The following is a 22,419-nucleotide window of genomic DNA, read 5'->3' as shown; positions in this document are numbered from 1 at the left end:
CTCTAAGGCTCATTGTGCCTGCACATCAGTACCTAGAACAGAAGGACATGCACATTTTTTCTGCTTAGAACTAGGGCTGTGCACCGTGATGGCCTGAGGCCTGAACCCCACATCAAAGCAGGCCTCTTCAGGCCATTTCAGGCCCCTTCTGAGGTGAAACAGAGGGGGCACGAAGTGACCCGGAATGGGTCAGGGGCTCTCCGAAGCACTCAGTGTGCTTTGGAACTTTGGCACCCCAGCCCAGCTGTGCTAGTGCCTCCAGCTCCTTACCTGAGGTGACTCACTGGAGTCGCCACTTCCGTCGTCCCCGTTGACTCCGTCGCCACCGCCTGCTGCCACTGCTATCACCGCTGCCGTCATCGCTGCCACCTGCCGCTGCCAGCTCCTGAGCCTCAGACACACACCTGTTCTTGTTGCAGGGAGCCGCCATTTTAAAAATGGAAACTCCCACCAAAAAGAGCCAGTGCTTGTCCAGGGCTCAGGAGCTGGTGGCGGTGGGGGGCAGCAATGGCTGTGGTGGGGATAGCAGCAGTGGCGGCAGCAGTGGTAGAGAAAGAGGCAGCGGCATTGGAGGCAGCAGCCCAGGTAAGGAGCTGGAGGTTTGTGCAGGGGCATTGTGGGGGGGGGCTGAATCCCACTTTAGGTTTGGGGCTGGGTTGGGTTGGGGGCCCCCGAATCAGCCTGAACCAAATGGGGCCTTCCTCTGAAGCCACAAAGTGGCTTCTGAGTAGGGGTGCACAAAAGCCACTTACCTGGTCTCGCAGCGTTTCGCTGTGGGGGGGAGGTGCTTCCCTGCTCTCTCCCTGAAGTTCAGGCCAGGGGGGAGGCTTCCCGCCTCGCCTGGCCGAAATTCAGGCCGGGGAGGAGGCACCTCGCCTCGCCTCGCCTGGCCGCGAAATAAAAAGTTAAAAAAAAAACACCCCCGTGATAGGCTATGTGACGCTACGTAATAGCGTTGCCCTTATTTTCGCTGTAGTCTACGTAATCTTTACGTAGACTACAGCGACCAAATAAGGAATGTGAATGGCGGCTCCCTATGGGGGCCGCCATTAGCCGTACGCACTTCTTTCTTTTTTTTAAAGTCACCCGTGATAGGCTACGTGACGATTTACGTAGCCTATCACGGCTGACTTTGCAAATCTAGCCATGATAGGCTACGTTAATCGTCACGTACCCTATCACGGGGGCGGTGTTTTATTTTAGTTTTATTGGAATGGCGGCAGCGGCAGCCGGTCGAAAGATCGGCTGCCGCCCCTGCCCCTGACGAAGACCCGACGAACCGCCGCCGGTACCCGCCGCCGGGAGGGACATTTGGGAAAGGTAAGTCCCATCCCGGGGGGGGTGCGGGGGGTGGGGGGGTGGAGAAGTTCTCCCCGAAACTTCTTCGGGGGGCCGAACACATTGGCGCTCGGCCCCCCGAAGTTTCGGGGAGAAATTCTCCGCCAACCCTACTTCTGAGTCAGATTGGGGGGGGTTCCTGCACACAGCCCTACTTAGAACTAAGGATGGATGAAAGTCCCTTACCTGGTCCCGCAGCTTGCTTCGTGGTGGGGGGGAGGCACTTCGGTTCTCCCCCCAAAGTTCTTGGTGGGGGGGGGAGGCACCTGGCCCCTCCCAGCCAAAATTCAGGCCAGGGGGGAGTGCCCGGTCTCCCCGGCCGCAAAATAAAAAAAGTAATTAAAAAAAAAACCTAAAAACATGTGATAGGCTACGTAACAATTTACATAGCCTATCATGGCTAGATTTTCAAAGTCAGCCACGATAGGCTACGTAAATCTTTATGTAGCTTATCACGGGTGACTCTGGGGGGAAAAAAGCGTGTATGCAAATGGCGGCGCCCATGGGCGCCGCCATTTGCGTTCCTTGTTTGGGCAGGGGTAGTCAACGTAAAGATTTACATAGACTACGGCAAAAATAAGGGCAACGCAAATAGCGTTGCCCTTATTTTCCCTGTAGTCTATGTAAATCTTTACGTAGACTACCCCTGCCCAAATAAGGAATGCAAATGGCGGCGCCCATGGGGTCCGCCATTTGCGTACACGCTTCTTTTTTTTCAAAGTCAGCCGTGATAGGCTATGTAAAGATTTACCTAGCCTATCACGGTTGACTTTGAAAATCTAGCTGTGATAGGCTACGTAAATCATTACGTAGCCTATCACATGTTTTCTTTTTTTTTTACTTTACTTTGTAATGGCGGCGGCCGCCGCCCCCGCCGAAATGCCACAGAAACGCCGCTGGGACCCGCCGCCGAGAGGGACATTTGAAGGAGGTAAGTCCCATCCCAGGTGGGGCGGGGGGGCGGAGAACTTCACCACCAATTTCGGGGGGCCAAATGCGTTGGCATTTGGCCTCCCGGAGATTCGTGGAGAAATTCTCCACCATCCCTACTTAGAACCATGGCCGTGGCAAAAATCACATGTGCTGGAATGACCTTTCCATAAACCTTCCGGGCTTGTTCTAAGGCTCTGAGGTGTGCGTGTGAACTCCCTGCGCAAAGGGCTTCAGTATCAGGAAATGCTCTCTCTCTGTGTCACTACCAGAGGGTACCAGAGGGTAGCACTGGGAGAGGAGGTTTCGGACCCATGGCCACTTACTTGTGGGGTGCCACAGGGTTCCATCCTCTCCCCGATGCTATTTACCATCTATGTGAAGCCACTGGGGGCTATCATCAGGAGGTTTGGGGTGCAGTGTCATCAATATGCAGATGACACTCAGCTCTACCTCTCATTCAAATCTTCACCAAGGTTGGCCGTAGAATCCCTGTCCAAATGTCTGGAGATGGTGAGTGGCTGGATGGGGAGGAATAAGCTGAAGCTCAACCCTGACAAGACCGAGGTACTTTTGGTGAGAGACAAGAGGAGGCTGGGGGATGTTGACCTGGTGTTGAATGGGGTACAGCTACCCTTGAAAGACCAGGTCCGCAGCCTGGGGGTCATTTTGGACTCCCAGCTGTCCATGGAGGCTCAGGTGTCAGCTGTGAGCCGGACAGCGCTGTATCAACTCCATCTGATACGGCGGCTGCGCCCCTACCTTCCCAACCATCTGCTCCCATCGGTAGTACATGCCCTGGTCTCCTCTCGTTTAGACTACTGTAATGCGCTCTACGTGGGGTTACCCTTGAAGACGGTTCGGAAACTGCAGCTGGTACAGAACGCGGCGGCTCGCCTGATTAAAGGCAGCCGCCGGCGAGATCACATCACTCCAGTGCTGAAGGAGTTGCACTGGTTACCAGTTGTTTTCCGGGCCAAATTCAAGGTGTTGGTTTTGACCTTTAAAACCCTATATGGTTTTATAGTATACTCCGTCATGCCCCCTCTTTAATGAGCTTCCGTTGTGCATTAAAAACGTGGTTGTTCAGGCAGGCATTTGGGGTGGGTTAGGGTATTTTTTTAAAAAAAAATTATGGTAAAATTTTATTGTTTTAAATTGTTTATGGTGGGTTGTACATCGCCCAGAGTGGCTGGGTGACCAGTCAGATGGGCGATTAATAAATTTAATAAATAAAATAAATAATAAATAAATAAACTAGCTTGCATGCAGAGGATGCCCTGGCACCAAAGAAAATGGGGCAGCCCAACTTGCACTGAACAGCTCTATGCGTAGTACAGAACCCCTGTATAGCATTAGGTTGGCACTCTTGCATTCTGAAGATGCAAACATAAGCCTTTGCTTTAATGGACCCAGTGCATTTGCTATCTTGTGCATTTAAGGAGTGGATGCTGTGTCTCATCCTGAGCGGCTGTTTGCAGGTTCTACATGGTCTTCTTAACATTATTGTCTTTGGTCATTCCACCAGTGCCTGGAATCCAAAATCTGTCATTTTATTAGGGATGTACGAAACCCCACTTACCTGGCTCTGCCGGCTTCCACTGGGGGAGAGGTGCTCCGTCCCTCCCCCTGGAATCCTGACCGGCCGGGTCCGCTCTGCGGGGATTCTGTGGAGCCGCCGGCTGGCTCCGCCAGCAGCCGGACATCCGGCTGCTCGCTAGCAGGGACACAAATGGCAGTGGCTGTAGCCGCCACCGTTTGCATCCCTGTATTCAGCCGTGATAGGCTACGTAAAGACTTACATAGCCTATCAGGTCTGGGTTAAAAACAAAAAAACAAAACAATGCGTACGCAAATGGCAGTGGCTACAGCTGCTGCCATTTGCGTTCCTTGTTTTTGGCCGTCTTAGTCTACGTAAATATTTACGTAGACTAAGATGGCAAAAATAAGGGGGAACGCAACTAGCGTCTGCTATGCTATTTGCGTTCCCCCTTAGTAAATATTTACATAGACTAAGACGGCCAAAAATAGGGAATGCAAATGGTGGCGGCCGTAGCCGCCGCCATTTGCGTACGTGTTTCTTTTCTTTTTTTTAACTCAGATGTGATAGGCTACATAAGTCTTTACGTAGCCTATCACGAATGGGGGGGAAGACTGCAAATGGAGCCGCTGCTGGAGCTGCCGCCATCTGGAACATCTGCCCCAGGTAAGTCTCGTCCTGGGGGGATCCGCGGGGGGGTGGCCAGCCATTCCTCCACGGAGTTCAGGGGGCCGAATGCACTGGCATTCGGCCTCACCGAGATCCGTGGCAGAATTCTCTGACATCCCTACATTTTATTGTCCTAAGAATTTTGGCAAATACCCTGAAAGAAAAATGAAAAGCCATTGTTCGTTTTAATCTGCGGTTTGCTTTGATTCTCCTTGGAAGAACCACATTCAGCTGGCATTGTTCTTTAATGCTCCTGGCAGTCAAGCTCTTAAATAGTTTGTTCAGCCAAAGTATTAATTTGCCACTGCATAAAAGGTACAGAAGTAAGAGTCTCCCAACAGTTTCACTTATGGGAATGAAAAAACCTAGTATTGAACCATCGTAAGCAAGACTGTGATGCAATCAGACAGGAAATATGTGAACAATCCAGCTATGCTGAAGTACACTGGTTTGGGTTGGATCTAATAGCCTATTCCTATGACCCCTTGGAAAGAGGGAACAAAAGGGATGTTTAACTTCAAGTGCTTTGCAAAAGCAAAGCTCTTGAGTTTAAACAGCCCTTTTGTTCCCTTGCTATGATGATTTGCTGGTTGTAAAGTTGCACCACTGAAGCCAAAAATTATCACTTTTGCTTTGATGTGCTAGCTGTTCAGTCTCTTAGGGCCATTTCACACATTATGCTCCAGCAAGCCTGGATTGTCACAGAACAAAGGATACAAACAGGCAATTGCAGCAAATTCTGGCTCCTGCATTCGTGTGATGTATGATGCATGTCTGCAGCAACAAGTGCCTTTTAACAGCTTAGGCTGATCTACCAACTCCAACCCTACCTGGACAAAGGTAGCATTGTCACAGTTATTCACACTCTAGAAACCTACCATTTGAATTATTGCAAAGTGTTACACATAGGGATGCCTTTGAAAACAGCCCGGAATATTCAGTTAGTTCAACATAGAGTATCTAGACTGCTAACTAGGGATGTACGAAAGTCACTTACCTTTTCGCAGGGGTGCTTTGTGGTGGGGGGGAGGTGCTTCGCTTCTCCCCCCGAAGTTCAGGCGAGGGGGGGGAGCCGTCCCGCCTCACCCGGCCGAAATTCAGGCCGGGGGGGGAGGCTTCCTGCCTCGCCCGGCCGAAATTCAGGCCAGGGAGAAGCGCCCCGTCTCCCCGGCCGCGAAACAAAGTGTAAAAAAAAAAACCCGTGATAGGCTACATAATGATTAACGTAGCCTATCACGGCTGACTTTGGAAATCTAGCTGTGATAGGCTATGTTAATCATTACGTAGCCTATCATGGGGTTTTGTGTTTTTTTTACACTTTGTAATGGCGGCAGCGGCAGCCGGTCAGAAGACCAGCTGCCACCCCCGACAAAAGGCCAACGAACCGCCGCCGGGACCCGCCTCCAGGAGAAACATTCGCCAAAGGTAAGTCCCATCGCGGTGGGGGGGGGGTGGCGGAGAATTTCACCACTGATTTCGGGGGGCCGAATGCATTGGCGCTCGGCCCCCTGAAGATTCGGGGAGAAATTCTCCACCATCCCTACTGCTAACTGGGGACTAGTTGATGGGATCATATTATGCCAGTAAATCTCCATCTGTACTGGCTGCCAGTCCATTTCCAGTTAGAGGTGTACAGACTGGGTAACATCTGTTCCATCTGTGTTTTGAGGATTGTCAGGTGCCTTTTATTTTGTCATTCGCCCATCAACAGAACTGGATTTTTTTATACTTTCTGAATGTGTGCAAATTTGTATTTTCACAAATTCTCACATGCAAAAATGTCAAGTCCGTCCCCAAAATGGGCAAATTCTCCCAAAATGCACATTTTCCCTCTCAAGTCTATGGGGTAAATGCACATTTTTGGCTTTATTTAAAAAAAATGCATTTTTTTCTACAACAAAATTTGTGCAAATGTCCAAAGTTTAGAAAAATCGCCCATAAGTCCATGGAATCCTCCTGACAGGGGGAAAGCTGGTGCACTGCAGAATCCATGGGTCAGATTAATAAACATCCAAACTCATTTGGTTCCATTGCAGATTTCTCCAACATCCTTATTTCCAGGCCCAATTCAAAGTGCTCATGTTAACCTTTAAAGCTTTAGATGGATTGGGACAGGTTACCTGAAGGAACATCTCCCATATTTACCTACCCAGACATTAAATCATCATCTGAGGCCCTCCTCCAGGTGCCCATGCCAAATGAGGCAAGGCAAGGCAGGTGTCTACAAGAGAGAGGGCCTTTTCTGTGGTGGTGTCAAGAGCGCCCTAGCTGCCTCTTTCAGTCTACTCCAATAGCTAACTCAAGGCACAGACAAAAGGATTCTTTTCAAGGCTTTAATCCTTTTACAACTTAATGATTCTTTCAGATGCTAATCACCAGCAACTAAGCAAGGAACAGCACTGGGGAAAAGATAGCAGAGTAGCCTATGCTCCAGGTGAGGCAGTTGGTCCCCATTTGAAGGAGAATCACAGGAAGACCCTGAACTTATGGGCTAGGAAGAGATCCTCCGTCTTTCCCTTGGGTCCTCGGGACGCGACCGTTGCTTGCACACCAAACGAGCGCTACACCTCCTTTCCGTGCCCTCCAACTGTCATCACTCCCGGTGTCAGCGTCAAGCGTCTAGCAAGCCCCCCTCCAGCACTCTCTCACTGCCAGGGTCACTATCTATCCCAGGAATGCTGGTAGGAGGAATCTCTGCCAGCTGCTGTGCCTGTGAGAGATGAGCGCGCTCCTCTCCCACGGATTTCTGTTCCTCCTCAGAATCAGAATTGCTCTGGGGTTCTATCAGCTCAATTTCCACCCTGACATCATCCCTGCTCCCATGAGGCTCCAGAATCACATTGGTGCGCTCGGTCTGACCGTCCGTCTGTGGATGGTGGGCAGAGGAAAGACGGAACATCACATGGAGAAGCCCAAGCAGCTCCCACCAGAAATGGGCAGTGAATTGGGCCCCCCTATCGGAAATGAGACCCTTGGGAAATCATGCGCCAAAAAAAGCTGCGCCATCTCCCTTGCTGTGGGCAATCCAGAGCAGGGGATGAAATAAGCCATCTTAGAAAACAAATCCACCACCACCAGAATAGTGGTCTTACCGTGTGAGTGAGGAAGTCAGTGATGAAGTCAAGGGAGAGCTGTTTCCAAGGTCCTGAGGGGGTAGGCAGGGGGTGAAGCAAGCCTGTGGGCTTGCCTGAGGGGGCCTTCACCTGAAGGCAGGTTGGGCAGGAGGCAACATAGATCTTGACGTCCCGACACACATGAGGCCACCAAAAATCCCACTTCACTCTGTGCAGGGTCTTGGCAAAGCCAAAATGCCCAGTGGTGGGGGAGTCATGGCACTGATGGAGGACCCTCTCATGGAGGGGTCTAGAAGGCATATAGACCTGGCCGGAATGGTAAAGCAGGCCACCTCGCAAAGAGAAGGGGGTAGACTGGGGGGGGGGGCAGAGGCTAGTCCCAATTCCTCCACTTTTGTGCGGACAAAAGCATCCTGAGCCTGTGCAGAGTGAAGGAGCTCCTCCCAAGAGCAAGCTGCCACCAGGCTCTGGGGGGGAAGAATCAGAGGGGGGGATTTCCCTCACCCCCTGGCTGGAGGTCCAGCTTACGAGAAAGAGCATCTGCTTATAGGTTGTTGGAGGCCTTCACATGGCAAATCTTAAGGTGGAACTGGGGGGGAAAAAAGTGACCACCTAATCTGCCACTGGTTTAAGGCACGGGCTGTCTGAAAATGTTCCAGGTTGCGGTGGTCGGTTCTAACTTCAACTGGGTGCTGTGCCCCCTCCAGAAGATGACTCCAGGTCTTCAAAGTGGACTTGATGGCCAACAGTTCCTTCTCCCAGATGGTATAATTCCTCTCAGACATGTTCAGCTTCCTGGAGTGGTAGGCACAGGGTTGCAACCCTCTGCCCGCCCAATCTGGCTGAAAAAGCACTGCCCCACCGCAAAGTCAGAGGCATCAGTTTGCACTACAAAAGGCTTTCTCGGGTCGGGATGTAACAGAATCAGCTCAGGACTGAAAATCTTCTTAAGTTCCTCGAAAGCCTGTTGGGCAGATGCCGTCCAATGAAAAGGAGATTTCCTGCCCTTAAGGAGGTCCATCAGAGATGTCAGCCGAGCAAAGCTGGGCAGGAACTTTCTGTAAAAATTTGCAACCCCCAGAAAACATTGCAAGTCTTTTTTGGTGGATGGAGCCTGTCAGGAGAGGACAGCCTGGACCTTTGCAGGATCCATCCTGATACCGTCAACTGAGATAATGTAGCCATGATAGTCCAAAGAGGTTAGGTCAAACACATATTTCTACACCTTGGCATAAAGATGGTGCTCACAGAGGTGCTGGAGGACAGTGGAGACATGGTGCTGATGGACGTGGGGGTCCTCAGAAAATATAAATAAATCATCGAGATACACAATGAGGAAAGTGTCCAAATAGTCCCGGAAGATGGCATTCATAAAATGCGAAAACATGGGGCCTCCTTCAAACATCCCGAAAAGCCTCATACTTCTCTGGGAGGATCATGGTAGCTGAAGAGCTGCCAGAAGCAGATGAGGAGGGGGAGGAAAGGGTTAAGGCCTGGACTGGTGCCTCTATTGGGAGGCAATGCTCCCGGCAGTAGGGAGATGCAAACTCCACTTGCTGAAGCCCCCAAGAAATCTGAGGATTATGTTTAGAGAGCCAGAAAACACCCAGCACGATTGGGTATTGGGGAACCTTGGCCAAGTGAAACTGAATCTGCTCAATGTGGGACTGGGTGCGCAGAGAGAGTGGAGCTGTAATACGGGTCACCGCACCTGAAGAAAGAGGATGCCCAACGATGGTCTCCGCTGCCAAAGAGGCAGGAAGAGGCAGGGTAGGAATCTTGTGGAAGAGAGCGAACGTTTCATCCATGAAACTGGTCGTAGCCCCAGAGTCCAGTAAAGCTAGGGCTTCCACCCCACCCCACTGGGAGGAGCGGAGGTGAACATGCAGATGGGAGGGTGGGGGGGTTGCGGAAGGCACCCACCTGGTGGGGAACTGACTCCCACACTGGAGACCCCCAACAGGCTTGGGGGGCAGCCTAGTCAGGCCTGAGGATGAGGAGGAGGAGGAGGAGGAAGGAGAGGAGGGGGAGACAATGAGGCTGCGGGTCTAGCATGGAAGGTTTTGGCGAAATGTCCCAACTCTCCACACCGAAAGCATCGGCGCTCCGCATGCTGCCGCTCTAGTTCCTCCAGCAGCAGCGGGGCTCGGGTAGCTCCCATCTGCATCGGGGTCTCCTCCACCCCCACTGCAGGGGTGGGAAGGTGGGGGGGCAGGAAATGTGGGGGAATGGGAGGAGGGAAATCCCGGTCCCCGGCGCCCCGCCAGGTCTGCCAGCATCCCTCCAGCTGACTATCTATCTGGAGGCAGGTCTGGATGAGGTCCCCCAAAGTTGGCAGGCTGGGCATGCGCGCCAACTTGTCCAAGATCTCATCAGTCAAACTGTCCAAAAACTGAGCCAGCAGCACAGCATCATTCCACTGTAAATCCTAGGGATGTCAGAGAATTCTGCCACGGATCTCGGTGAGGCTGAATGCCAGTGCATTCGGCCCCCCGAACTCTGTAGCGGAATGGCCTGCCCCCCCACGCCCCCGCGGATCCCTCCCGGGACAAAAGTTACCTGGGGCGGATGTTCCGGATGGCGGCGGCTCCAGCCTTCGGCGGCAGCAGCAGCAGTGGCTGGTCTTCTGACCGGCTGCCACCGCTGCCATTTGCAGTCTGTTTCCCCCCCCCCCATTCATGATAGGCTACGTAAAGACTTACATAGCCTATCTCGTGATAGGCTACATAAAGACTTACGTAGCCTATCACGTCTGAAAAAAACATGTATGAAAAGGGCGGCGGCTACAGCCGCCACCATTTGCATTCCTTATTTTTGGCCGTCTTAGCCTAGATAAATATTTATGTAGACTAAGACGGCGAAAATAAAGGGGAACACAAATAGTGTCCGCTACACTATTTGCGTTCTCCTTTCTTGTCTTCGTCTTAGTCTACGTAAATATTTAAATAAGGAATGCAAATGGCGGTGGCCGTAGCTGCCACCATTTGCGTATGCTTTTTTTTTTAAACCCAGACATGATAGGCTACGTAATCTAGCCGTGATAGGCTACGTAAATCGTTACGTAGCTTATCACGGGTTTTTTGTTTTACTTTTTTTTTTTTTCAATGGCGGCGGCAGCAGCCAGTCAGGAGACTGGCCGCCACCCCCGCCCGTGACAAAACGCCGCCAAAATGCCGCCGGGACCCGCCGCCCAGAGGGACATTCACTGTAGGTAAGTCCCGTCCCGGGGGAGGGCAGGGGGCCGGCGGAGAATTTCCCAACCAACTTCGGCAGGCCGAATGCGTCGGCGCTTGGCCTCCCAAAGATTCAGGGAGAAATTCTCCGCCATCCCTACATTTGCATCCGTGCTAGCCAGCGGCTGGACGTCCAGCTGCTGGCAGAACCAGCCGGCGGCTCCACGGAGTCCCCGTGGAGCGGAGCCGGCCGGTCAGGATTCCGGGGGGAGGCGCAGAGCGCCTCCCCCCCTGGCAAGGGTTCCAGGGGGAGGGATGGAGTGGGGGGAGGGGGGAAGTGCCTCCCCCCCAGCAGAACCCAGCAGAGCCAGGTAAGCGGGGTTTCGTACATGCCTAGTAAATCCTGCATCAGCAAGCAAAAAGTTGTCGCGTAGCTGAAAACTGAGTCCTTGCCCTGCCTGAGGCAGCAAATCTCCCAAGAAGCCATCTGTGTGCACAGGGGTTCACTGAAAAAATGGGCCATCACTGTCATGAAACCTTGATAGCTCCTGAGCTGGGGGTCATTAGCGAGAAGAAGTCCCGAAGCCCATTTAGCTGCCACGCCTGAAAGTAGGTTAATGATGAAGCCCACATGAACCTGTTCTGTCAGGAAATCCTCATGTTGTAGGCGCATGTACAGCTCCGATTGGGCCCAGGAAATCTGAAAAAGTTCTTTCTCAGCAGAAAACGTCTCTGGCAAAGCCTGGGCACTTGCGGCGGGGGGGAATCGGGGGTGGTGGGGGTTGAACCACAGCTTGCAGATTCTGTATGGCAGTTGTCAGTTGAGCCACTTGATCATGAAGAGCCTGGATCTCTTGCGCGAGAGCTTGCACCGCTGGGTCCATGGCAGCCTCCAGAGGCAGTAGGAGCAGAGAGAGAGAAAAAAGAGGACCAGGGACCAAGCTGTCAGAAGCGCCCTAGCTGCCTCTTGCAGTCCCCACCAATAGCCAACTCAGGATACAGACAAAAGGATTATTTTCAAGGCTTTAATCCTTTCACAACTTAATGACTCTTTCAGATGCTAATCACCAGCGACTAAGCAAGGAACAGCACTGGTGAAAAGATAGCAGATTAGCCCATGCTCCAGGTTAGGCAGTTGGTCCCCGTTTGAAGGAGAATCACGGGAAGACCCTGAACTTATGGGCTAGGAAGCGATCCTCCCTCTTTCCCTTGGGTCCTTCTGGACGCAACCGTTGTTTTAGCACCAAATGAGCAGAGTGCCTCCTTTCAGCGCCCTCCATCTGTCGTCACTCCCTGTGTCTGCGCCGAGCATCCAGCAAGCCCTCCTCCAGCGCTCTCTCACTGCCAGGGTCACTATCTATCCCAGGAATGCTGGTAGGAGGAATCTCTGCCAGCTGCTGTGCCCTCTCCCATGGATTGCTGTTCCTCCTCAGAATCAGAACTGCTCTGGGGTTCTATTGGCTCAGTTTCCACCCTGACAGGTGGATCCCATTTCTGGAAAGCCAGAGAGCCTCACCCTACATTTTGTATGTATGGATCACTGCCTTGTTGTGGCAAAGGGGCTTGCGTAACTCAGTGAAGCCATAAGCTATGCCGTGCAGGGCCACCCAAGATGCACAGGTCATGGTGGAGAGTTCTGACAAAATGTGGTCCACTGGAGAAGGAAATGGCAACCCACTCCAGTATTCTTGCCAAGAAAACCCCATGGAAACTATCACAAGGCTAAAAGAGATGACGCCGGAAGATGAGCCCCTCAGGTCGGAAGGTGTCCAATATACTCCTGGGGAAGAGCAGAGGGTATTTCCAAGTAGCGCCAGAAAGAGTGAAGCGGCTGGGCCAAAGCCGAAAGGACACTCAGCTGTGGATGTGTCTGGTGGTGAAAAGAAAATCCAAAGCTGTAAATAACAATATTGTTTAGGAACCTGGAATGTAAGATCAATGAATCAAGGTAAGCTGGAGGGGGTCAAACGTGAGATGGCAAGATTGAACATCGACATCTTGGGAATCAGTGAACTAAAATGGACAAGCATGGGCGTATTTAATTCTGGTGACCATCATATCTACTACTGTGGGCAAGAATCCCTTAGAAGAAATGGAGTAGCACTCATAGTCAAGAAAAGGGTGGGAAAAGCAGTACTGGGGTACAATCTTAAAAATGACAGAATGATTTCAGTACGAATCCAAGGCAAACCATTCAACATCACAGTAATTCAAGTCTATGCCCCAACCACTGAGGCCAAAGAAGCTGAGGATGATCGGTTCTATGAAGACCTACAATACCTTCTAGAACTAACACCAAAACAAGATGTCCTCTTCATCATAAGGGATTGGAATGCTAAAGTAGGAAGTCAAGAAATCACTGGGATAACAGGCAAGCATGGCCTTGGTGTACAAAATGAAGCAGGACAAAGGCTAATAGAGCTTTGCCAAGAGAACATGCTGATCATAGCAAACACTCTTTTCCAACAGCACAAGAGGCGACTCTACACATGGACATCACCAGATAGTCAATATCGAAATCAGATTGATTATGTCCTTTGCAGCCAAAGATGGAGAAGCTCTATACAGTCAGTAAAAACAAGACCTGGAGCTGACTGTGACTCAGATCGTGAGCTTCTTGTTACAAAATTTCGGCTTAAATTGAAGAACGTAGGGAAAACCACTAAACCATTCAGGTATGACCTAAATCATATCCCTTAGGAATATACAGTGGAGGTGAGGAATAGATTTGAGGGATTAGACCTGATAGACAGAGTGCCTGAGGAACTATGGACGGAGGCTCAGCATTGGATTGTTCAGGAGGCAGCAACAAAATCCATCCCAAAGTAAAATAAATGCAAGAAAGCCAAGTGGCTGTCTGATGAGGCTTTACAAGTAGCTGAGGAAAGAAGGAAAGTGAAAAGCAAGGGAGAAAGGGGAAGATATATCCAACTGAATGCAGAGTTCCAGAGAATAGCAAGGAGAGACAAGAAGGCCTATTTAAATGAACAATGCAAAGAAATTGAAGAAAACAACAGAATGGGAAAGACTAGAGATCTCTTCAAGAAAATTGGAGATATCAAGGGAAAATTTTGTGCAAAGACGGGCATGATAAAGGACAAAGAAGGCAGGGACCTAACAGAAGCAGATGAGATTAAGAGGTGGAAAGAATACACAGAAGAACTGTACAGGAAAGATCTTAATGTCCCTGATAGCTATGACAGTGCGGTCACTGAACTTGAGCTGGACATCCTAGTGAGAGTGAAGTCAAGTGGGCCTTAGGAAGCATTACTAATAACAAAGCTAGCGGAGATGAGAGTATTCCAGCTGAGCGATTTCAAATCCTAAAAGATGATGCTGTTAAAGTGCTGCACTCAATATGCCAACAAATTTGGGACACTCAGCAGTGGCCACAAGACCGGAAAAGGTCAGTTTACATTCCAATTCCAAAGAAGGGCAATGCCAAAGAGTGTTCAAACTACCGTGCAATTGCGCTCATTTCACATGCCAGCAAGGTGATGCTCAAAATCCTACAAGCTAGGCTTCAGCAGTATGCGAACTGAGAACTACCGGAAGTACAAGCTGGGTTTCGAAGAGGCAGAGGAACTAGAGATCAAATCGCCAATTTTCGTTGGATCATGGAGAAAGCAAGAGAATTCCAGAAAAACGTCTACTTCTGCTTCATTGACTATGCGAAAGCCTTTGATTGTGTGGATCACAACAAACTCTGGCAAATTCTGAAAGAGATGGGGGTACCAGACCACCTTACCTGTCTCCTGAGAAACCTGTACGAGGGTCAAGAAGCAACAGTAAGAACCGGACATGGAACAACCGATTGGTTCAAAATTGGGAAAGGAGTACAACAAGGCTGTATATAGGGATGTACAAAAGTCACTTACCTTTTTGCAGGGGTGCTTCGCGGTGGGGGGGAGGTGCTTCGCTTCTCCCCCAAAAGTTCAGGCGAGGGGGGGAGCTGTCCCGCCTCGCCTGGCCGAAATTCAGGCCGGGGGGGAGGCTTCCCGCCTCACCCGGCCGAAATTCAGGCCGGGGAGAAACGCCCCGTCTCCCCGGCCGCGAAACAAAGTGTAAAAAAACCCAACAACCCCGTGATAGGCTACGTAACGATTAACATAGCCTATCACGGCTAGATTTCCAAAGTCAGCCATGATAGGCTACGTTAATCGTTACGTAGCCTATCACGGGTGACTTTGAAAAAAAAAAGCGTACGCAAATGGTGGCGGCCTATGGGCACTGCCATTTGCATTCCTTATTTGGTCCCGGTAGTCTACGTAAAGATTTACGTAGACTACAGTGTAGTCTATGTAAATCTTTACATAGACTACCGGGACCAAATAAGGAACGCAAATGGCGGCGCCCATAGGCCGCCGCCATTTGCGTACATGCTTTTGTTTTTTTTTCAAAGTCACCCGTGATAGGCTACGTAACGATTTACGTAGCCTATCATGGCTGACTTTGGAAATCTAGCCATGATAGGCTACATTAATCGTTACGTAGCCTATCACGGGGTTTTTTTGGGTTTTTTTTAAACTTTGTAATGGCGGCGGCGGCAGCCGGTCAGAAGACCGGCTGCCGCCCCCGCCCCCGCCCCCGACGAAAGGCCGACGAACCGCCGCCGGGACCCGCCGCCGGGAGGGACATTCGCCAAAGGTAAGTGCTATCCCGGGGGGCGGGGGGGGCGGAGAATTTCACCGCCGATTTCGGGGGGCCAAATGCATTGGCGCTCGGCCCCTCGAAGATTCGGGGAGAAATTCTCCGCCATCCCTAGCCATATATTGTCGCCCTGCTTATTTACTTTATATGCAGAGTACATCATGAGAAACACTGGGTTGGATGAATCACAGGTCGGAATTAAGATTGCCGGGAGAATTATCAACAACCTCAGATACACAGACAATACCACCCTAATGGCAGAAAGCGAAGAGGATCTAAAGAGCCTCTTGTTGAGGGTGAAAGAGGAAAGTGCAAATGCTGGTTTGAAACTCAACATTAAAAAAACTAAGATCATGGCATCTGGCCCCATCACTTCCTGGCATATAGAAAGGGAAGAAATGGAAGCAGTGACAGATTTTATTGTCTTGGGCTCCAAGATCATGGCAGACGGTGACTGTAGCCATGAAATTAAAAGATGCTTGCTTCTTGGGAGGAAAGCTATGGCAAACCTAGACAGGGTAGTAAGAAGCAGAGACATCACCTTGCCGACAAAGGTCTGTCTAATCAAAGCTATGGTTTTCCCAGTAGTAACATATGGCTGTGAGAGCTGGACTATAAGGAAGGCTGAGTGCCGAAGAATTAATGCTTTCCAACTGTGGTGCTGGAGAAGACTCCTACGAGTCCCCTGAACTGCAAGGAGGTCAAATCAGTCAATCCTAAAGGAAATCAACCCTGACTGCTCATTGAAAGGACAGATACTGAAGCTGAAGCGCAAATATTTTGGCCACCTAATGTGAAGAGAAAACTCTCTGGAAAAGACCCTAATGCTGGGAAAGACTGAAGTTAAAAGGAGAAGGGGACGGCAGAGGATGAGATGGCTAGATAGCATCACTGATGCAATGAATATGGACTTGAGCACGCTGCAGGAGAGAGCGCAGGACTGGAGGGCCTGGCGTGCTATGGTCCATGGGGTCATGAAGAGTCGGACATGACTGAACGACTGAACAACAACAATTTAATTTCTATTACTGCCCAACAGCTGAAGCTCTCTGGGCAGTTCACAAAAATTAAAACCACAAAGCCACAAACCAATAATTAACCATTATGATCTTTCTGGTACCAGATAAAGTCCTTTTTATTCTCCAAGGGATTTAGAAAACTGTTTTAGTGTTCTGTGCCATTGCTAGTTTTAATCTGATTTTATGATGTTTCAATGGTTTTATTTGTGGCTGCTGGTTTTCTTTTGGATTTATTCTATTTTGTTTTTATATTTTTGTACTCTATGTTTTTATTGTTTTGTACACTGCCCAGAGAACTTTCATTGCTGGGCAGTTTAAAAATACAATAATTAAATAAATAAACATGTCAAATTCACACAGTTTCAACCTGCAGTATACTTATGGGGTAGATGAATCTGTCAGTTTTGTTTTCTCTCACTTTAATATTTCTTTTTAATTCTCAAATCTGTCCCATCCTGTTTACATAGAAATTTACAAATTTTAATACATTCTTGTCAAACAATGAACTGAACAAAATTCTCACCCACACTGTCTAAAAATTCACCAGTGAAAAGTGAGAAACTCTTGTATCCTTTCTCTAGGGTGATCCAGCCATTTTGCTCCTCTCTCCAGGACATTCAGGCTCCTTGTGATCAGAGTAGTCAATATGCATAGCTCTGGGCAGTAGGCTTACCAGGTCTCCAGGCCTTGCCCAGAGCCTCCGGACCTCACCTTCAGTCTCCTGGTAGCAGTTCCCCCCTCCCGTGGGAGAGGGAATCTCTGTGCGAAAGCTCTCTGCTGGCTGTGAGGTTTTTCCCCATCCTTTTTCTTTGTACACTGTTCTCTGGCTGGCTGATAGTAAGCCAGTGAGGGAGGGAAGGAGCACGTTGGCCATTGGTCCTGCTTTTGTTCTGCCTCCTGGGAGCTGCCACCCACTGGCCTGCACATCTTATCCACTTGTCCAGCTACTCCCTCACTTCCTCGGGCAGTGTCACATTGGACAGTAGGGGAGCTGTGGCTGTGTGAGTGTGCCATGTGTGGCTTCTCTGCCTGAGCAAAGATGGTGGCCTCCAGAGCCAGCTTCTGAGGGAGGCAGGAGAGTTTTAGGGGTAAGAGCTGCAGCCCAGCCAGCGAGAACCTGTTCAGTGGGGAGGAGGAGGAGGAGGAGGAGGAGGAGGAGGAGGAGGAGGAGGAGGAGGAGGAGGAGGAAGCAGGAACAACTTCACCATTCTTGGACACATTTTTTCTTTTAGCCTCACCAGTTTGCCTTTGGGAAATGGGTGTTTTGTGAATGGCCACGCCCATTATGAGCCATTTTGTGTATGGGCACCCCCCCGTGACAGGCATTTTGTGGGCACCAAAATTCCAGACATGCCCAGTGGCCAAAAAAGATTGGGACCCCTGTTGTTTAGAAATGTCTGCCCACCTATATTAGCTCAATTTTTAAACCTGCGGGATTTTCCCATCACCCTAAAAATAGAAGGCTGCAATCACTTCCCAAGCAGTAAGCTTTATTAAACACAGTGGTACTTACTTCTGAGTAAACATGCATAGGATTTCAGTGTGTGATATATGTTCAGCGTGGCGAAGGTACCAAACAAAAATCTACATTTTGCCTCCTGTCTGATGCACAGCTTTGACCAATACTTTTGGTCATCATGCCTCTAGTTAGAGACCATGTTAACTGCAGTTCAAATCACAGAGAATGCCCAACTACATTTTGGAGTTACTGAACTATCAAATTAATTTTGGCATATACATCCTATGCCAGAGAACAAACCATATGTCTTCTCTCCTGATAATTACATTTATCTCAATTACCCAGTAGTAGCTTAGTGATTAAGACGCTGAACTGCAGACTGGAAGGTCGGCAGGTCAGCAGTTCGAGACCCGAGTGCTGCGTGACGGAGTGAGCTCCCATCTTCAGTCCCAGCTTCTGCCAACCTAGCAGTTCGAAAGCAAGAAATTGCAAGTAGATAAATAGGTACCGCTCCGGTGGGAAAGGTAACAGCGTTCCGTGCACCTCGGTGTTCAGTCATGCCGGCCACATGACCACGGAAGCATCTTCGGACAGCGCTGGCTCTTCGGCTTAGAAACGGGGATGAGCACCGCACCCTAGAGTCGGACACGACTGGTTGGGGACACCTTTACCTTTACCTTTTAGCATGCTAGATAATCTTGGTATCTCTCACCTGCAAAACTCCAACACCTGTTTTTTGTTTGTTTTTATAAGTGCACGCTCCGGGAGAGAGCGCAGGACAGGAAGGCCTGGCGTGCTATGGTCCATGGGATCACGAAGAGTCGGACACGACTGAACGACTGAACAACAACAACAAAGCTATGTATCCTATCATTATGGCCACTAGGACAAATGGTCACCAACAAAGGATACCACTCAATTGCAATTTTGTAAACCACCTGGGCAGGCAAGAGCAGGTAATCCTCCTCTGAAACCATCAGTATAAAATGCAGCATTCAGCACTGTGGCTGTCAACATGGACCTTGTATTTTCAAAGATAGTAATTTCCCTCAGGGATACCATTTCTTTAGGATGTAAACCCAGCTCGGGTGGGGTGGGGTGGGGTGGGGTGGGGCAGGGTGGGGCGGGGCGGGGCAGATGCAGAGTGTCTGGCTGATTCAGTTGGATATGATAATTTCAGATTTGTTTAAATACTTTTTCTAACCATTCTTTCATTGAATTTGTAGTATCCCACCTTTCCACCCAAACACTGGTGCTCAAGGCAGCTAACAATCATAGGCCCATAAACAAAAACAAATAGATCAAAACTTGATTAAAAACAATAATGTTTCATTATTGGGTTGGGACCACAGCTCTGGGAGAGCAGGTTTGAACCTTTCCCAACCACCACCATTTGCCTGATGAAAATTTACCCCTGGGTGCTGCTCTTTGCCCCATTAGGAAAAACGTATGGGTCTACCACCTCAGCCATTGCCAGCACCACAGCAGTTCATCTGAATCTGCCCTGTGTCACAAGTCAGCAATTCTACAATGGCTAGTGTAAATACTACATTTAGCATCCATAACTAATGTTCCAAATGTTGCTTTGATATTCCTTATTTTCTGCCTTTCTGCCATTCTCATGGCATTCCATGTGGTCTATATTTGTCCTAAATGTCACCCTATCCCAAGCAACAGCCACCAGAAATAGCCCTCTCCACCTGCTGGAATACTCTGTGGATCGCCCATCATGTCAGTCTTTACCTGTACGTGATCCTGGCTTCCTCATCTTCAAAGCGCCCCCTGTAAGCCTACGAGGCTCCTCTGATCTGACACATCTCTTGTCGTGTTTGTGATTCATGCTCTGTGCAGTCCTGAAGGATAACTTAGGCAGCAGTGTCCCTGCAAACATGCAAAGTTTGAGGGCAAGCCCCTGAGGCTCTCACAGCTGCTCGGTATCAGGAACTGTATGAACTAACATCTGAGACTGTGCAGATTTAGGTCAGATGAAGTTTTGATCAAATTTTGATGCCAGGGAAACTACATTGCCTGTGCTTTGACTGCAACTAGTTAATTCCCCCCACCCCAGTTTTAACAGTTATAGACAAAAATCAAGAAGTATTGTGTTCTCCCTCATCCCTGCAATCCATTGTGACATCTATCACAGTCCTTTTTCTTTTCTTTTTTTTTTAAAGAATCCTTCTTTAAGATATTGTGAACAAAAGGCTGATGATACTACAAAATGTGCCGTTATTTAGATTAAAGCTTTTGTTATGTAAATTGTCACATTGCTGCATTTCAGGCTAAGAAATAATAATGGACTACCAGCACAATGAATGTTGTGTGTGTCGGGGGAGGGGGGGGGACAAAGCAACACAAACAGGAAAAAAACACACCCATATTCATTAGACTAAAAATGAGAATACATTAACTTAAGACAGTCACAAGGATATAACAAGTATGACACTTTAACAGATCAACACACAAACTGAAGAAAAACAAGTTAAAAAATGGCATGTGTCTTCCTATTTGGAATTCAGCAGCAGTCAGTGCTGTAATTTTTGTTCTTTTCAATTTCTTTTTTGTACCATTGCCTCTGGCAAATGGTCATTAAACAACATAACTTTTCTTTTTTTTCTTTTTTCTTTTTTTAAAGGCATCTAAACCTTAATACATAGGGCTCCCAAAGGCCCATTGCTAGTCAAGGAGTGAATAAATTAATATTTTAAAAATTATTTTAACAATTCACCTTATAGCATTAACTTACTTACTTTGTCCATAGGTTCATAGTCTTGAAACTGGCTACCATACTCCAACGATAAGGTACCTGTGTATTGCTTGATTCTGAGAAACAGGAGTGGACCAAGACATTTTGCTGCCTGAGATGAAGGACAAGATGGAGTCCACTTCTCATTCCATGTTCAGGAGCTGACCAGACTGGTAGGTGAACCTTACTTCAACACTAGTGATGGGTCCACATTCTCCACCACACATGAGGATAGTGGGTTCACCAAAGGGGTGCAGGGCATGCTACCTGGCACAGCTTACTCATTCCTTCAACATCTTGATGATACTTTGCCTCCCCTCCACCCCTCGGAGGCAGCTGCCTAATGGCAGGGCCAGCCCTGCTGAGAAATATTGCCAAGACCGCTGCTTATTTTATTTTTGGAAGAAAAATGTTCAGTCCTTGGCATCTCTCATTAAAATTATCAGGTAGTAGCAGGAGATGGGGAAAACCTCTGCCTAAGACCCTGGAGAGTTACTGCCAGTCAGAGTAGATAAAACCAGACTAAATGGACGAATTGTCTAACCTGATATATTCCTGTGTTACCATTAGAAATATCTGGATTATAATAACATCTTAGTGTAGAAAGTTCCTCTGGTCCATAGCCATATCTTTCAGCCATGCCATATCTTTCTTTGCTATTTTCTTTTTTAAAAAAATAAAGGAATGCTAATTCTTTATGGCTGACTACTACAGTTGCTTGCTTGAAAAACTAAGGGCTGTTTAATGAATTCTTTTATTAAGGCAAGATGTGGTGGCTAGTTGGTTGCAGCAGCCCAGTTCTTGGCTCCCCAGATCTGTCCCGTTCCTCCCTCCCTCAGGGTAGACCCCGATTGCCCCCCCCCAGCTACTCTGGTTTTGGCCCTCTCCCTCCCCAAGCCAACCTGAGAGGAAAATTAGCACAGTAGTCTGCCTGGGCCCACAGCTGGCATTAAGGATAGGCCTGGTTGGGCTCCTCCCAAGGGCCCACACCCCTGCAGGAGCCCACTGACCACAGCCCCTGGGAGCTGCTGCTCCTCTTCACAATCACAACCTGCTTGTTTACCTGCATGTCACTTTGACCCAGACAATGGTGGTGGTGAGGAGCAGGAGCAGGAGATGCCACTGACTACTGCTTACTGGCTCTCTGCTTGCCAAGCAAGCAAGCAGTAGCAATTATGAGGAGGAGGAGGAACAATAACTGCTGGTGGGAATGGTGATGAAAAGGGTGCCTTGTCCAAGGCCCCTCAAAAACCTGGAACTGGCTCTGCCTGTGCCACCCACCCATTTTATCTCCACTTTAGAGCCCAGCACAGAGGAAGCCGTAAGTCCACATCCCAGAAAACTGAAAAGAGAACAGGCCATCAACATGCTCAGCTTTAAAAGACAACCCTAAAGGCATTAACAACAACAACCACCACCACCACAACAACAAACATTAGAAGAGCCATGCTGAATCAGGCCAAAGACCTATTTAGTCCATCCTTCTGTCCACCAACTGGCCAACCAGCTTCCTGTGACATTTATTTCTCTGTGCTCATGTGTGGGATGGAGGTGGGGAAGATAACTGTGTGATCTGACTCTATCCCTAAGCTTGCAATTTCTTACCCTGGAACTGGGACCTCATTAGAAGAAAGGGGTGGCTGGAAATGGAGGTGGAGACCACACTGTCTTTCCCAGAAGAGCAAATATGCAAATATGACAGCATAGAAGCCTTCTGAACCAAGGTATGAGACTATTGTTAAGTTCAGTTAGGACACAATCCTATTCAGATAGGCAGCAGCCTCCGAACTCGGAGGCGACCGCCTATCCAAAGGAGGGCAG

This window comes from Heloderma suspectum, chromosome 1, assembly GCF_057233095.1.
Source record: "Heloderma suspectum isolate Gila_16-S chromosome 1, 16-S_ref, whole genome shotgun sequence".
In the NCBI taxonomy this organism is placed as follows: Eukaryota; Metazoa; Chordata; class Lepidosauria; order Squamata; family Helodermatidae; genus Heloderma; species Heloderma suspectum.
This window is presented reverse-complemented; position numbering follows the sequence as displayed.